The 18,012-nt window shown below is 38.8% G+C and overlaps 1 protein-coding gene and 1 long non-coding RNA gene across 8 annotated transcripts in view; both read right to left on the bottom strand.

Moving 5' to 3' along the window:
* Window positions 1–18,012, bottom strand: part of VTI1A (vesicle transport through interaction with t-SNAREs 1A) — a 319,856-nt gene that overhangs the window by 154,800 nt on the left and 147,044 nt on the right. The window lies entirely within an intron of this gene.
* Window positions 1–18,012, bottom strand: part of LOC118603780 — a 57,483-nt gene that overhangs the window by 13,145 nt on the left and 26,326 nt on the right. The window contains exon 2 of the long non-coding RNA XR_004951242.1: window positions 1–17,914. This exon is cut by the window's left edge and continues 13,145 nt beyond it. This is a non-coding gene — a long non-coding RNA (uncharacterized LOC118603780). The remainder of the gene's footprint in view (window positions 17,915–18,012) is intronic.

The following is an 18,012-nucleotide window of genomic DNA, read 5'->3' as shown; positions in this document are numbered from 1 at the left end:
ATCATCACCTGGTCACTTCTGATGGCCTCTGAGAGTTCCTCTAAATCCCCCACTTTGAGGCCACATGAGCCCTGGTGGGAGTTCTCAACGTCTCTGAATTGGGCAAAAATATGGAAAGCGGCTATTGTGGTTTTTCTCTTATCAACAGCAAGCTTGGCATGTGAGGGGTGGGGTAGTGGGGAGGTAATATGGGACGTATGGGATCACGAGAGCTTGCAGGAGGACTGGAAGGAGAGTTGCGAAGGCGTTCGAACAGCATGATCAGAGAGAGAGCCTGAAGTGCCCGACTGACAGCTCTACAAGCCTGCTCAGATATTGCTTTTTCCAACAGAAGAAAATCCGTGACTTTTGCTGTTTTTCCCCGCCTCCTTTTAGAATGTTTACCTTGAAAAAAAGCGATTGCTTTTTCTGTAAGTCACAACAAAGCAATATTTACTATTCTTTTGAAGCTATACAAAACAGCCAATGAGAATGTGCCTGATTGCCCACTGTCGCTAGAAAACTGAGACCTGTGCCTTCCTACTGAGTCACATGCATGCTAAACCACAGCATTCATCACCATCTTTCTAGAGCCCAGACAACGAAAGACACTAAGATCTGTTTCCAGACTGAGCCCTGTATTTTGCATTTAGACTACCCTCAGGGCTACTACTCTCTTATATGCAAAAGAATATTGATTCTCTTTACATAAAACGACTGCCTCATTCGGTAGTTGCCCAATGATGGGCTGATATTAAAATGTTTTACATGTTTTTCTATCGGAACTCCACACCAGAGCCCTTAACACAGTACACTAATAAAGGCGAACAAATAACTTATAAAGTGGAAAACCTGATCCAGTTAAATATTTATCTATAGAAGCTAGTGTTGTGTGTGTTTTCTTGAAGTGCTGAGATCTTCTGTACCCACCTCCAGGCTTTGCAAGGCCTGATACCCAAAGGAGCTGGTTCTCCATTAGAGGCTGTGGAGTTGGGGCATGGGAGGGGGCAAGCTTTGGGCAAAATGAGGTTTCAGTCAGATTCAAAGACTGACTGCTATAATTCTTGATAAATGGGGCAGTTTCTGCTTATTAAAAAAAAAAAACAACTCCCATGTTTCATTCTTAAAACAGAATTTTATGCCTCATAGGTAGATGATATTTTAATGATATTGGTGAGTCTTGCTATTAAAGACATCCTAATATGACATCTTTAACATCTCTTTAGTACTTTTACAAGAGAAATATAAAATAGATTTAATATGATGACATTTTAAAAGAGTATTTGAAAATGAAAACAATTCGAGATATATTTGTATATTCTATGAACTTAATTCTTGGTTAAAGAGACATAATTGCATCTCTTTAACTCTAAATGGCCATGGATTTTCACTCTTCAAAGTCCCCTGCAGAAGGTAGACGGAAATGGTTAATTCTAATTTTCTGGTGAAGAAACACTGCACAAAGGAGTTAAATAACTTTCCCACTGTCCCAAGGGAGGGAGAGAATCATGAAATGCCATGTTGTTTCATGATCTATGTTTTAGTCTTCAGAGCAGAAAGCCAACATAAACCATATTGGCAATGCACGTAATTTCTGAAAACTTCTTAGATGTTTAGCCTAAGAGCTGATAATCACTGATGATTTCAAATAGATCTCTCTTTTAACATCAGAAATGAAGTATTAAACTAAGCTGACCTTTGTTTTTTACAAAACTTTCTATATTCTGTATATATTTTTTCAATGTCAATAAGTTTCTTATATTTCAATATCAATTCAGAGGTAAACAGAATTGCTGCCAGGCCTCCTGAATGTTTACAGGCTATTCTAGAGCATTAAGTAAAAAAAAATGTCACAGAACATCAGTTCTTAAACATTTCACTCAGTAAGGTAGTTCTTTGCATATATATTACTGTTAAATTTTAATAACGTTAGTCATGTAGCTTCCAGGTATGAATATGCCAAAATGATGATGTTCACATGAGGAGAGAAATACAAACATGTTCAAAGACTTACCCATTTTAAATTTTAAAACATCACTGTTACAGAATAACTATCCAATTAACAATCGTCTATGTGATTCATCAAAAGAATAAACATCAGAATATCAAAGTCTTCTATAAGTCTAAAAGCTCAGTGCTTAAATAATATTTTGCTTTTTATAACCATGTCAACTCTGATTACTCATTTTTAATTGTCAATGAAATTTGGTAATAAAAAGAGAAAGCCTTAATTGAAATGCTTGTAAAATCCTCTTACTTGGAGAGTTTGTGTGAGTTGATTAATTAGGAGACTTTCACAGTTTTCATATCGATTGCCTTTGTGTTTCTGAACTTCCTGTCTGTTGTTCATGTGCAGAGTAAGAGTAAGAAATCCTGAATGTAACAAGATGTAGGATTTCTCAACAAAGGTTTCTGCTTTGAAAAACTGAGTTTTTTCTCCACCTTCTTTTTTTGGAGCATTTCTCTGTTATCCATTTTGTAGAAAGAAGCAGGCTTTCAAATGCTGATACCTTTGCCTCAATGTCATAATTTCACCAAATGTTTTTAGGAGATAAGATCTCATATAACTAGTATAGTTTTTATTTATTGTATAAAATCATTAAAAAACACAACTAGAAAACAAACAAACTTGTTTTGGTAGGACTAAGACAAAAGGAAGTGTTAATATCTCTATTCTAAATCTCTATAGCAGAAAATATTTAAGAAATAAAAATTTTTTGCCTACATATAGGTGTTTAAGTTTATCAACCACGCTATGATTTTCCAATGATCCTAAGAGATTTAAAATACAGGGAGCTTGATCTACTTAACAATGAAGTTAAATATTTCCTTATAGTATCACTGAAAAGAATTTTATGTACTTTTATGTAACAGATTATATTTCAAATTAATAAAAACAAAATTGTTTTTCAATATTCTTGATTTAGTCTTTCCTCCTCCCACTAAATGTTTAGGAGGCTATTATAAAATAACTAAATATTTAAGGCATTGCTATAAGGTAAAATAACTAAAATTTTAGGGTGCCGTTGCAAGATAAACTTAAAAAATTTTCTAGTTTGTTTGTTTAGGAATTTTCCCCCTACAGCAAGACAAGATACTTCTCTCATCCTTTGAACATTTCAGCATATTTGTCCAGCATTATTTTTTCATTCTCTTTTATCCCCGGGGCTCTCAATGTTTAAATAGCTCCCTCCCATATAAAGCTTTGCACCCATATCGATCAGCCTAGGCTGGAAGTTACTATGAGGCATTTTCAATAATCAGCCCAGCTGTTCAGAGCGCTTCTTGAATATAACCCTTAGGTAAACAGCATAATACACTGAGAACTCTCTGCCAGCAACCAGCCCTTCTCAGCAATCTCAAGATTGCTATTAATGCTTCACTAAACAAAGAACTTAATTCTGATTTTAACAATGGAGGCTAAAGGGTAATTCAAACAAATCCCATCTTTGATTCACATATGTAGAAACTAGATGGGGCCCTTCCTGTTCACGTGCTTGCATATCTGATTAATTCAAAAGCATGTGTGTCTAGTAAATCATTTTTAGAGAACCAAAAAGCAAGTGTATGCAAGGCAGTTTTTTTAGTATTAACCATTTCACTCCATAATCCTCACATTCAGATTTCAGTTTATTCGCTTTGATCTTTTAGGGCAATTATATCATCTGTCTTTATGTAATGCACAGCAAAGAAATAAATGTGTAATTACTTATTTATAATTTTACAATACTTAAAAATTTCTTCTTTCCTTAAAAGTTCGATGCTAAAAAAAAAAAACAAGAGAGACTTTTACATAGCACTCTTAATTGTGATTTCCTGCTGACATGCAACAAGGGAACCGTAAAAGAAGCACCGAAAAACGGACACTATATATAAAGTATGATGTAAAAATAGCATTAGGTAGCCATGCAGCAAAACCCATAATGTTCACACCCTTCAGTAGGTGAAGAATAAACATCATAAAAGTAAATAGCATTCCAAAATAGATGGCACCTATAAAATCCTGTGAGTTCCCAAATTGTTTTGCTTTTAGAAAAAGAAAAACCAAATGAAAGCTAGCTATAAACAATTCCTAATGTTTCTATTGGAACAGTTCAAAAAGCTTTCAGGTTATTATTTAAGTTAAATTAAACATATTTGTCTGGTTAAGGCTATTCTGAGTTGTAATAAGTACACAGAGGCCTCTAGGTTCTGGAAGAATACACTAGTCTTCTGATAAATAAGAAATCTGAAATGTTTCCTCTGGTTTACAACCCACCCCAAATACCATATCCATGAAAGTAAATCAGAATGACCTTGTTTTTTTTTTTCTTTGTTTGTTTGTTTGTTTCGTTATGGTTGTTTGTTTTCTCTTTATTTTGGGAAAGAATTAGTCCCTAGCATTTCATTTATACCTACTGTGCCTGGCAGTAATATGCCAAAGAACAACAGACACAATTTAAGCCCTTGATGAAGTTTATAATTAATCTGAAAATATTGGACTGGGCTCCCACTCCAACACACTGTCCAACGGCAGAAGAAAATTAACAAGCAATGATAGTAGGTACAAATAACAGTACTAAGTAATATTAATTGTGACTGTGTACCCCTCTATGTAGTCCTGATGTTGAAAAATAAAATCGAATACATGAGCTGGTTAATTCCAGAATTTTGGTCTATAAAATGCCACTATGAAAAGCTTTATCATACTTAGGAGAAGTTAAGGAGTGAAAGACTTGGCCTCGAGACTGACGGCCATTCATCCATACGTGAAACTGTTCAGCCTGCCTACTGTGAGCAAAGCACTTCTCCCACCCCTCGACCTCCCTCCCTTGCAGGTGCTACTTCCTCATCTCAACCCATAAGCACTGGCAGTTCAAGTTCTGATCTCATATTTCTTCCCTACATTCTTCAAATAATCTCATTCGAGGTCCTCGTTCGCTTCCATGGTTTTTAAATATCATCCCTGTTTCTAAGCCTAATCTGTCTTAGCCTACTCCGAGTTTTACTCCATATTTCCTATTACACGCTGGATAGTTCATCCTGGATATCTCCCCAGTTCCTTAAATTCAACAGGTATGAAATAAAATGCGTGTCTTCTCACTATGTACCTCTTTTAATCAGCTAAGGATAGGCAAGCCAAGGGAGTCTCCCAGGGCTGACACATCATCTATTCAGCTGGCATCTTTTTAAATTCTGCTTCCCATTTTGAACTAGTCACCAGTTCTCCTGAGACCTTCCTTTGAAATCTCTCTCATATTTGTTTCTTCTTTTCCATTGTTGTTGTAAACTCTCACACAGACTAGTGCTTCCTCCTAATTGGTCTCCCTGTCCTCATTGTCTCCTGTTATCAATACATCTTGATTGCTTAATCTTCCTAAACCATCGGTCTGATCATGCTCAGAACCCTTTAATTGCTCACCAAGTAAAACCCAAGCCCTAAACTACCATTTAGAACCTTTCGGAATTTAGGCCTAAATACTCATTCAAGCTTCTCTCCTAATTCTCTCTGGCATATAGTCTAGGCTCTACTCCAGGGTTTCTCAACCTTGGTACCTATTGACATTTGGGTCTGGATAACTCTTTGTTGTATGGGAGGGTCTGTCCTGAGCATAAGATATTTCGCTGAGACTATCAAATAGGCCTTGGGGGCCTAAACCAGCCCTGGTTGAAAACCGCTGTTCTAGTCAAATTGGACTGGGCCCTTCTGAGCCTTAACCCACGTGGTTCCCTCTCTGGAATGCCTCTAACAATCTCTACTCTTTACAATCTCACTCCCTGATCATAGGTCAGCTAAAACGCTGTACCTGTCATGAATTCTTCTATATTTGCCCCGCCAAAAGAGATCTCTTTCTCCTCAAACCCCTAAGCACCCTGTCTTGCCTCAACAGGATTCATGTGTCTACGTTATTCTATCAGAGTGAATGCTGCTTGAAAGCAGGACGTGCCATCTTTTATTCCCTGCATCTGGCTCATACCGTGAATGAAGGCACCTCTAGCCCCAGCTTTCCACGCCTTGCAGTTGTAAGATAATGGCAAGGCAGGAACGACTCTGGCAAGTGTCCTTAAGAGAGCCACAGAACTAGCTTTTCTGCTTGCCCATTTCAAAGGGCAAGGAACATACGGAGCAAATCCTGACCACTCTATCGAGGGTTCATCTCCCAGAGAGACAAACAGTCAGACTGTGGAGGAGGGAATGGGCATAGGTTACAAATGGGTAGCAAACTTAATGAAAAGCAGACACGACTACGTAAGCAGGCTTAAATGCCTTTTGGAACAGGTATATATGACGGGTATATACAAAGGCCATAAGAAAGTTTACAATAAAGATAAGAATGTGGAAGCCTGAGGGTCAAAAAAGATAATTACATAGAAGGTTTTTAAATAGCGTGTCTAATGAAGAAGTTGAGTGATTCCGACCAATAGCGTGACAAGTCACCTGGGTACTGGGACATAAATCTTAGAAAGCAGCAGATTCTCCAGATAGGTCAGACAGATTATATTTAGTTTTCGAAAGGGAGAAAACATGGAATTTGTGCTTAGTTGTACGTGTGTGTTTGTGTGTGTTGTGTGTATGCGTGGAGTTATCGGGAGGAAATGGAATGCTATTGATAAACTTTGGAGAAAGAAACCGTCTGCGCCGTCAAGAGACTTAAAACTGGAGGCACAATCCAAAACAAGAATTAAACAGCACAGTGTAGTGCAGCCAACACCACATGAGAGGGTGCCTTCGGGGCAACACACACTGCTGCTAGAAACACCAACCAAAAAACGGACAATCAGGATCTCTGAAGACATGAGTCACCCAGAGGGGCTCTGTAGGACCAGCCTGGTTTCTTAGCCTTGAACCAACGTGGTCTTGCCACAGGCAAGGAAAAGGCCGGCTACTCCACAAAGTCAATTCCAAATGCATAAGCCACCGAAGCATATTTCTTACACAATAAAGACTAAAAAAGAAAACAAAGACTGAGTAATGAAAGCAAGGACTCAACAAAAATTGGAAGTATCACTCTGGGAAAAAAAGGTGTCTGGATAAACCACGAACAAAGAGTCTGAAAGAGCCTTTATTTTCTAATTGAGTTAACTGTGTACGTTTTTTTTTTTTTTTGGTTGTTGTTTTTTGTCTTTTGTTAACTGATGGTATACTCCAGGGTGAGTCCTGACATTTTGGGTCTTATTTTGGCCTAGAACCATCTGGAAAACGCTATTCAAACACATTAAACACATGAAAATGCTATTCCAACTGATTAAACTGCTAATGCAAGCTCCTATGCTCATGAAATCAGAGAGAAATCGGGAGGCACGGGGACAGGGATAAAATGGGAGAGGCACTTACTGAAGTCTGGCTAAAGAGTTAGGGCAACTCTCAGAGTGACGCATTTGCACAACCCCCATCTTTTCAGGGTGGGGGGATATTTCGTTCTGGAGTAATGTCCTTTTCATCACCGCTGTCCTCCCATCTCTTCCCTGACCTCCTTAGAGCTGCTCCGATAACCCTGTTGCATCGTCACAACCATGGGCTTTGCTTGTTGTCTCTTTACAGTGTCTGAAGATCAATTATCCTCTTAGCAGGCGGTGTGTGGTCCTACTTCGTAGCCACACGCTGCCAGGGGGTGAACAGAAATGATGGGAACACACACTTTCCCAATATGCCTGAATGAGGAAAGCAGCTCCACCTGTAAAATGGAGAATTCGGAGGTTTCTTCATACAAGTCTGGCGAGGCTTAAAGCATAGAATTTACTTACAGGGCTGGTATCATGCCTGGCACATAGGGAGTGTTAGCGAATGTTCTTCTTACTACTATTATTTAAGTCCCTATAATTCTCCACAACCTATACATGCTTTGGATAAAGCTGAGGACCTGGAAAAACAGCCTTCTTCCCCATTCAACCTCCTTTTCAGAACGAATATTTTTTTAATTTTTTATCTTGCTATGAACTTCAGAGTTAATATATTCTTTGGACACAAATAACTTTAGAAAATCAATCTAATGCGCTATCTAAAGTAATTTATAACAAGATGTATTTCTATATGTAAGTACACAGGCACTGTATGCCAGCAGACTTGGACCTATATATAATGACTCCAATACCGTGAACACTGTACTCACCAAACTTTGCACCTGCTTCTTGTTCCCTAGCTCTCTTATGGTTAGGAGGACTATGCTATGTACTCACTCTGACCATTGGACTACATAGCCAGAAATAATGTGTCTCATTTTTGTGACAAAGGTGCCTGGTGACAAGCCCCACGGTGGAGCCTCTGTGAGTCTACACCCTGACTAACTGTGATCGGAAGCGCCTGCCAATGCTCAATGGCATGTTAAGCCACCAGGTAGCTACGGTAATTTGTTTCTGCAGCATAGCTCTGCCTATCCTTCAATGGTCAACAGCTCCTTTAAATTAGTGGATACTAAAACCATGCAATAAGTACTTAGTGTTTATATGGAAAACTGGATTCAGAAAATTCTAAATAGTGCTTTTATCGACATACATGACCAGTATGACACATCTATGAGAATCTATGTAGACCAGGGACTATCTGTGTTGTAAAAGAAAGTCCAATGCATTGCAGAATGTTCATTATTGACTCTTAACATTGGGACAATCAAATGCTTCCAACAAAGGTTTGGAACTTCCCTTAGGCAAAGAATACCTCTAGGCCAGTAACCATGTCTCTACCAGATCAACATGGACTTGACTGGCCAATCGATATACTGTGGGGTTTCACTAATGAGTAGGTTATAGATTACAGTATCTTAGACTATTGGACTACATCCCACAAAATGTAAAAAAAGTAGGTGAATTAAAAGGGTTCTCTGGTTACAGCTGGGAAATGCTGGGCTCAACAGTGTAAAGCAGGTTTCAGAACCTTCGGTACCTGGAGCATTGTGAATCTCCGCAAAGGAGATGCGGCATGCACTCTTCCCTACTAAATGGAGCAGGAGGCCTTTGTTCCAGAGCTTCCTGCAGCACGTCCCACATTTACAGATGAGCTCACTAAAGCTCAGAGAAAGTAAGAAGCTCATACAAAGTTTTCATTGATTTAGTAGCAGATCTAGACCTGGGACCCTCACTTAAGCAATATTTTCTGCAATAAAAAGGAACTAAATGAGATAGATGCTCCAATGTGGATGAACCTCAAAAATAGTATACTAAGTTAAAGAAACTAGCACAAAGAGCCACATGTTATATGATTCCATTTATATGGAATATTCAGAATAAATAATAGATCTATAGGGACAGACAGAAGACCTGTTGATGGCCAGGGGCTATCTGGGAACAACTGCTTGGTGAATATGGGGTTTCCTCTTGGGGTGATGAAAATGTTTGGAACCAGACAGAAACGGTGGTTATCTAACGTTGCGAAAGAACATTGTAAATTGTAAATGTGAATGATCCGTACATTTTTAAATGGTTAATTTTATGTTATGTGACTTCTATCTCATTAAAATGAATAAACTAGGTTAAAAATTATATTCTTTATACTATGTTCTTATCAATTTGAGTTCTCCAATATACTAAAGGGTAGTACAGGAGTATGATCTTTTCCATTTGCCTTCTCATATCATTTTCCAGTTATTGTGTAAGGAAGTGGATGCCATAAACGCAATGAAAAAAATTTTACGGAGATTGATTATAGGATGAAAAAGATAACCCAGCCACTTTGAATGGGGTAGAGTGGTTTTCCGTCCATTAGCTGCTACGGTTATAGCCTGTGTTTTGCAGAAGAGAAATAGGGCATTGGAGTCAGGTGAACAGAGGTTCAAATCCTGCCTCCTTCACTTAATAGCTATATAAGTATAGCAAGTTATTCAAATTCTCAGAGCTTCGGTTTCCTCATGTGAAATAGGGAGTAGTAATTAATACCTACCACACAGGGTCTTTGGAGGAGTTAATTGCAATGATGTAGATAAAATGTAACAAAACCTGATTCCCTAATAGGAAATCAACCCAAGTTCCAGTTCCTCCAAGGGTACTGTTTTCCTGGGGTGCACACCAGTGGTGCCTCGAATTGCCTTCGGAAGGCCAGAGGGGTGACCTGATCCATGCCAGGGATTTCCTTTCTGAAGCTGAGGACATATTCAGCTCCAGGAAAGAATTTCAGAGTAAAGATTTTCTTTGTTCTCTGACTCCATGGGGTGCTCCGCTATGCTGTGCAGATCAGAAAGTGGGAGTATTGGGCAGAATCTCTTATGCATATGCATGTGTTTATAAAATAACAAGTCTCTCTAGAAGGGAACCCCTTACATAAGCACGTCTGTCAGAAGAAAGACTCTCTGGAACCTTCATCCTTTGATCAGTTGGGAACTAAGTGGGCATTTCAAGAAAAAACAAACACCTTTAGGCACAATTAATGTGTTTCTTTAATATACTATGGTCTTTCTCACCTCTACTCTCAGTTTTAATACTATAAAACGGTGTTTTAGAAAAAAATATCAAAAAATCACCTTCATTTAAAAACAATCCAGTAGTTACACACTGCACGCTACACTCCACAGAAGGATTGATGAATTGCATAAGGCAAGTTTGGGAGGTTTGGGTCACATGATGAAGGAGCACACTGAGGACCAACAGATTTATCTACATCTAAAACAAATTGCTTGGAAAATTATCTAGGTTTTAAAGAAAATAAGCTAAGTTACTAACGCCGGTAACTCAGAATACAGCAAACTTAATTCAATATTGCTTAAGCCATTCTTGGGGTGCAAATTAAAACATTTAATTGCTAAATGGCTGCCATATAGTCTCATTTTTAAATAATTCCTGCATTAAATAAATATTCATTCCCAAATCACAGAGTGTTTTACTCTGGTCCGTTGTGGGCTTTGCAGAAACTCAAAGACAAAAAGCCCTTTCCTAAGAGAAGCTTAACTGGAGAGGTGAGTTAGCTCTTACTTCTTCTTAATTCCAAGGTGGGGAAAAGCCTCCTGTCAAATGCCAACTCCCACAAGCCTGGTGGTGGTGAAACAGGGAGTGGGAAGAATGAAGGGGGTATGAGAAATAGTGTGGGAGCAAAAATTTTTTTCTGTGAAAATCCAAAGCATGCTCCTTCAGGGCCTGGCAATAAGGAGGGGCATAAGGGAACTTTCTGGTCACCCCCATCCCCGTGCCTGAGGAAGAATGCGAATCATGGGTACAAATGCTCTCCGCATGCAGGACTGTTCTGAAGCCATGATGACAGCCACTGGGCAAGTATCCAGGGGTTCGGAGCATTGCAGTGACATCACCTGCCACCCCAGAAGCCATTCACTTGGCAAACAACCTGTAAGGCACATGTCTATGCAACTGACAATGAGGAGACAGTCCGCTGGGTCGTTCACAGCGAAGTAACTAGCAACAGAGAGGTGCTGTGAGAGAGGTAATGGGTTATTCTCAGCGCGGGTTATGAGACAGATGTTGGAACTGGGTAACCTACAATGAAAGCTGGGATTGAAAAAAGAAATCAGTGCACTGAAGAAAAAAGAAACTGGAAGGATATATGCCAAAATGTTATAACAACGATTATTTCTAGGTAATATAGTTCTAATTTTATAATTAAGAAAAAAATTAATAAGAATATATCACATTTAAAGGACAAAATGTAGTTCAGATTAAATACTTCTGGAGCCAAGAACAACATAAAGGCAGCAGCACTAAAGAATAAATGACGACCCAACTGTAAGAGAACAGACTTGATAAAAACAAACAAACTCGCACAGATCCCAATCCTGTGAATAACAACCAGCGCCCGCACAGTTGGCTGAATAAGTTTTAAAAGACGGCGCACCGTAAAAATATGATCTTTTATGATAAAAACATGGTTTAGAATTCTTTGATGGCCCAATTTAAAATTAAAAGTAATTAAGGGACCCTTACCTCTACATGTAAAATGAATATTACACACTGTTGTACCCCAAGGTCTGGTTCCTTTATTCTTGAACAGTAAGTAATGTCGTACTTGGCTGATATGATCCAAATACTGCAAATAAACTCACTTTACAATAGAATATATAATATTAATCCTATTATAAATATCAAAATTATAGCCCATGGAATTCTATGCAGTATTGCTTGTGAAAGTAAAACGTAAAGGAAAAAAAGTCCGAAAATACATGATTGGTTAAAGTACGGCACAGACACATTATGGAATATTAAGCAGTCACTGAAAAAGAATATTTCCGATGTTGTATGCAGATGCCGGAAATAAGTCTACAAATCACTGTTGAATCGAAAACGCAAGATGCACGGCCAGTACACATAATATACTTGTATTAAAAGAAAAAAGTATGATTTTGCACACATAACCTAGGAGGATCGTGGCCTTTTCTTCTCTAAGATACGCATAGGGCTCATTCTCTCTCCTCAGTCTGGTCGTGTCAAAAGCCCGCTTTCGGTAGAACCCCCTGGAATTCTCTATCCTTTTATCCTATTTTGTTTTTCTTTAGAGCATGCATCACTACCACACTTAACACTGCACTTTCATTGACTGCCTATCTCCCTATGACAGTGCAGGTTCCAAGAGAACAGGAATCTCATTTGTTTGGTCACTGTTGTTTACTCAGTACCCAGTCCTGGTGTACAGTAGATGCTCGAATATGTGTTAAATGAATGAATATATATGTGCATATATATTAACACACATAAATATGTCCTCGCATACAGATAAAACATATAAATACATAAGGAAAATCATTTCAAACCGTATGCACCAACTGTTAATAGTGGTTATCCTTGAGGAGTGAGAATAGGAGGGATGGAAGGAAGGGCAGGGGGCATGGGAGGAGCCTCTATTTTTTATTTTATAGACTTCTATCTTATTTAAATAATTTGCTATAAGGATGAATTATGTTGTAAGTAACAAGTACAAAAAAAAGATTGTCATATGCTGACTAGTGTTACAGAACCTACATAATTGCTTTAAAAAATATGTTTGGTAATTACATTTAGGTATCTAGTTCCTCAACTTAACTGATCAACTTAAGATAACTTAATCAATTATGATTTCAATCTCTTGACTTTAGGTAGTAGTTCTCAAACTTCAATGTGCATAGAATCACCTGCCCAGTTTGTTAAAAATATAGAATTTCAAGGCCTATCCCACAGATTCTGAACAGAGGTCAGGTAGCAGGAATTTGCATTTTTAAAAAATATCACCCAAAGTGACTGACTCAAAGCGCACTGTTTGAGAAACTGGCTCCAGATGGAGCTGAGACAGGGAAGACTGAATCAACATATATTTACTGAGGATCAATTATGTGCCAGGCGAATTATCTAAATGACATTAGGTAAGTTTAATTAATTGGTTATTTATGGATGACTATTTCAACTAGCTGCATTTGTAACTAACTTGTGAGTGGTTCATCACTGTAACAGTATGAATACAACAAAATACCTCAGAAGTGAAAAGTTATGAGGCAGATTCTGTGGTTCCATTTGTGTGAACTTTTAAATAAAAATGACACTTAATAAAATTATTTTGATACACCTTCACCTGTTTATGTGGGGGATGGCGAATGCATGGCATCTAAAAACAAAGGCCAGAGTACACCCTGGCGCACATTAAGAGCAGTGGACCCCCAGTTGGAGGAACCTTAGTTCCAGCCCCTTTTGACCATCACATATGTCCTTTCACTAGGACTAATTTTTCTCACTTATACGCTGCTCGAGTTGACTCAGATGACCATATGATCTCTTCTGGCTCCATCAGTCCATTTATCTACACACACAGAAGCTTTTCCCTCGCATTCTACACGGTACTTCTATTCACGGTGCTTCCAGTGTGACAGCTGCTGAGGCACTTTCGATAGTCTTTTACACTTATTGTATTTACCAAACATGTTCACTAAATATAGTGTATACACAGAAGTTATTAACAGACCCAAATCGGATATATGTATTTAGCCCATTTTATTACAAAATACCCATTATGATAAACAATTTCAAGAGTGTAAGTGAAAAATACTTTTAGGATGACTTGGTGAAAAAGGTCTCAGAAACTTTTCACTCAGACTTAAGACAGCAGCAGCAGCAGCAGCAAAATGGTGATTAAAGGCTCTGAGGCTGTGAGTCATGTTAAGTGCCCTAAGATTGTATCTGGGACTTTTATCTTTTCTGCTATCATGTTCACACTTCATTTATAAAGATTTATCCTAATAAGAACTGTTTTATAAAAAATAAAATAAAAATGATAAAGTATTTTTTTAAAAAAAGAACACCCTTCCCAGAAATCCTAGAGGTCGCTAGGGAAAACGAATCACCGGCAAATACATCACCACCCACGAAGATTTCAAAATAACGTCTTGAGAGCAAGGAGACACAACAGCTCATTTCATACATTTTTTTTTCCCCCTTCACATTTTATTCTAGACTAATCAGGGGGCTCAAACTGCCCTGCTGCCAGAATGATCCATATTCCATTTAGCATTTCTGAAGATGGAGAGGAAGGAAATGAAAGACATAGGATGCCTCAAGAGGACGACAAAGAAAAAGATCACAAGGACACTGACTGCTAATTAGCAACATATTATAGAGACGGGCAAATGCACTAGTCTTTCAATTCTCAAGCCCCTAAGTTCATATCCTAGATGGAAGTGAAAATGTGTTTGTCAGTACCATGCTGGTCTCTCTTCTCGAAAGATGATGGACAACTGGGAGCCAGTGCTGAAGGCCGGTGCAGACGCTTCTGCTGTTGTAGGTCTCTCCTCCCTGAGCAACTTGTTTATAATCAGTTCTTAAAATCTTAAAACAATGTGTTCTTTCAGCAGAAGCAATCTCCCCCCTTTTCCTGAACAGTGCCTAGGTTGTTAATTAGAATCTGGGAGCCCTCGCTGCTAGCTTTTTTGAGCCTCTCCGGAAGCATTGAAGATTTTGTCCAAGTCGGAGGAATCCTACAGGAATGGATTAGAAAACACCGCCGGGCATGGGGAACTGAACCCCAGTGCCTTTTGGGAAGCAAGATTCAATTTACAGCCCCCAAACTCTTATTCTTAGGTCTGCTGAGGAGAACATCCCCTTGGCCACACAGTAGCCAACCCTGTAGCTGTTCAAGACGATGGAATCCAAAGACAGCCCTCAGCCAGCAGGCTGAGGATAATGACTGAGGCATCGAGTGGTCCAAAGGAAAAGATTCTGGTTAAAAAAAAAAAGTTATTTGAATACAATTTAGGAGAAAAAATATATCTACACACACACTCTCTCTCTCTCTGATTTTTTCAGACTACCCTAATAAAATGGGAACACAGTGTATTTAGCCTTCTCTTAAAAGCCTCTAGCCTGTCTCTTTCCTGCTGGATTTACAATGCTAAAAAGCAAAATCCCAGAAACCTATTTCTGTTTACTTAAGAAGGATAAAGTGTTACCCCCAAACAGAGGGGCCTTTTACAGAGACTGGAAAACAAATGGTTTAAGAGCATTAAGGTCTACATGTCTCTCATGCCAGCACGTTTAAAGTCATCAATCAAACATAATCCTGAACATACGAGGTGCAAAAGTGCTAAAAAGGCCCCATTAAAATCCAAGCCTTTTCAGGTGTACCACCCAATCCCGGGACTAATACACAAGACAGAAACAGCTCTAGTTTATACACACAATGCCATTAGGGACAATTTATCATGTCTTAAAAAGTGATATATAGAACATTGCAAAATTGCTTATTAACTCCAAAAATAACACACCCAGCTTGTGTAAATGCACTTGAATACCCATAATTGGTGTTTTGAAAACTTAAGTTAGAGCTTACTCTTATTTATAACTTAGTTTCTACTAAGCTACCCCTTAACTTCTATTTCAGATATTTTAATTCACAGTTTTCAAGTTAGCATTAGAAACTAGAGCTATTTTGACAAGAAGTTTTAAGATATTTAAAGGAGGTTTGCTGCAACAAATGCTTAAAAGAACAAAGATTATAAGAACTAATTGAGTAAAAATCTAAATACAGGAATTTATCATTTTAATTTTCAAATCTAATTTTTTTTTTTAAATATTGCATTTATTTCCTGAGTTTTTCCTCAGTCCTATAAAGAAATATGTATGTGACTGTTTATAGTCCTGGCTCTTCTACCTGATTCATTACACCTCTTTTTTTTAAGGTACTTTTTGTTCTATAAATACAAGATTTCATGCATAAAAAAAGCACTCTTGGTCTGCATTAAAATCTACCAAAGCCAAAGCTAAAAATTGTAGAAGTAAAAGGAAGTCAGAGGAAGCTTGAAACCAAGGACAGACCTTGCTCCACCTGGGCGTGCCTCATGCCCATTACTGTCAAAACCTGTAAAAACAACTATTTTCTGAGGTCCCTTTGGGCAGCACATTTCCCAGTTTCCAGTTTGGCTTTTTAGGTATACTGATTGGCTTGTTACATGGTGTTGGTACAATTTTGTGCTCACATTCTGATAGGATAACTATACTATCTTCTATGAGATGACTGACTACATACACAAAACATCATCTTATATGTTTCTTAGCAAGCTGACACTAACTAGCACAATGGGAACCAGAGTTAGAATGAGCACCAGAGCCTCTCTCTCTACACTCACACCTGAGAAATGCTCGCTGTCACGTGCTCATTCAGCAAACGAGTACTGGGCAACACCATGGGCCAAGGACTGTGCAAGATGCTGGACCTACTAAATGGACTCCGAATTTAAGCAGTGTATAACCAGAAAACAGAGATGAGTGTGTGGGAAAAAAAAAATACAGTGATACTAGGGACTCTGGAATGGTCAAGGTCCCCTTGAAAGAGTGTGGGGCATGAAAGGTGTTGAACAGGACGAGTAAGAATTTAGGGCACAGGCTATCACTGGAAGGACTGCTGAAGATAGAGTCCAAAGTCAGCTAGTTTAGGCCACACTGGTGCTCGATGAAATGACAGACATGAATCCAGGAGGTGGCACAAAATGGCGAAATGGTGACAGGTTAGGAAATCTCGGATTCAAATTTTGGCTCTTCTCTCGGCCCGTGAACTTGGGAAAAGTACTTAACCTTCCATTCTCATATGAAAAGTGGGGACAACAACATCTATTTCATAAGGATGTTGTGGGGACTAGGAGAAACATATAAAAACTATTTATGAAGTGTACTTTAATGCAACATTTCTCCCATCTTGTTTTGTGAGATGTTAATAAGATGAATGGGCTCTTTGGCATGCAGAGTTTAAAAGGATTTTTACTCCTCAGAACCATGAATATGCTATTGGATAACCCGACTCTTCCAGACAGGGGCACAGTGTGCAGAGGTGAGCACAGTCACTTGACCATGAAGCCCTCATCCAGTGGAACACCTACCACACACAGAAACTCACGTAGGAAACAATGCCATTAAGTCCTGAAATGTATATATCTACTTAGAGGTTACAAGTGAATATTGGAGCAGATGACAATTATTGGAAACTACCAAAATAAGAGGATGGAAGAGAACAGGTCATTTCCCAACAACTTTCAGCTTTGGCTAGCAAATGGCAACCAACTGGGTGTCTGAGTTCTGTGTGCACACAATGAGGAAAAACCGCAATGCCCGACAGAGAATCAAGTCCTGGCCTATGAGCAAAGGCTTCCACCATTGGCCTTGGCCCATTCCATTGTGCTCCCCATCTGCACCCCAAACCACACTTCCAAGGTACTTCAAGCTCCAAGACCCCCACTTTTCCTAAGCATCTCTTATTTTTCCTGTCTCCTGGCCATGGATCAAAATTCCATTTGCAAAGCATTTCCTCACTCTCCCCTACCTATCGAAGTCCCATTCTTACTGGAAAGATTAAAACTAACCCCTAATCAGAAGTCTTCCCAGTTTTCCCCATGTGAATCCATTTCTTCCTCTCCTACAAGCCGTTGGTAAGTAGTTTGCACCTGTGTTGTAGCTGGCAGCCTCGAACGCAAGGCTTCCTGGGGCTATTTTTTAAATCACATCTCCAGTAGAGTGTGGACTTCTCGAGGGCAGGGCTATCTTTCCTCTTCACAGGTCCTCGGTGCCTAGTACACTGTATTGCACATAAACAAAGAATAAAGTGCTTGTTGGATCATATGGCTTCAATTCTGATCAGTAATGGTGACAGCTCAAAGAGTAAGAGATTATATT

This window comes from Rousettus aegyptiacus, unplaced genomic scaffold (assembly GCF_014176215.1).
Source record: "Rousettus aegyptiacus isolate mRouAeg1 unplaced genomic scaffold, mRouAeg1.p scaffold_m13_p_6, whole genome shotgun sequence".
NCBI lineage: Eukaryota > Metazoa > Chordata > Mammalia > Chiroptera > Pteropodidae > Rousettus > Rousettus aegyptiacus.
This window is presented reverse-complemented; position numbering and strand designations above follow the sequence as displayed.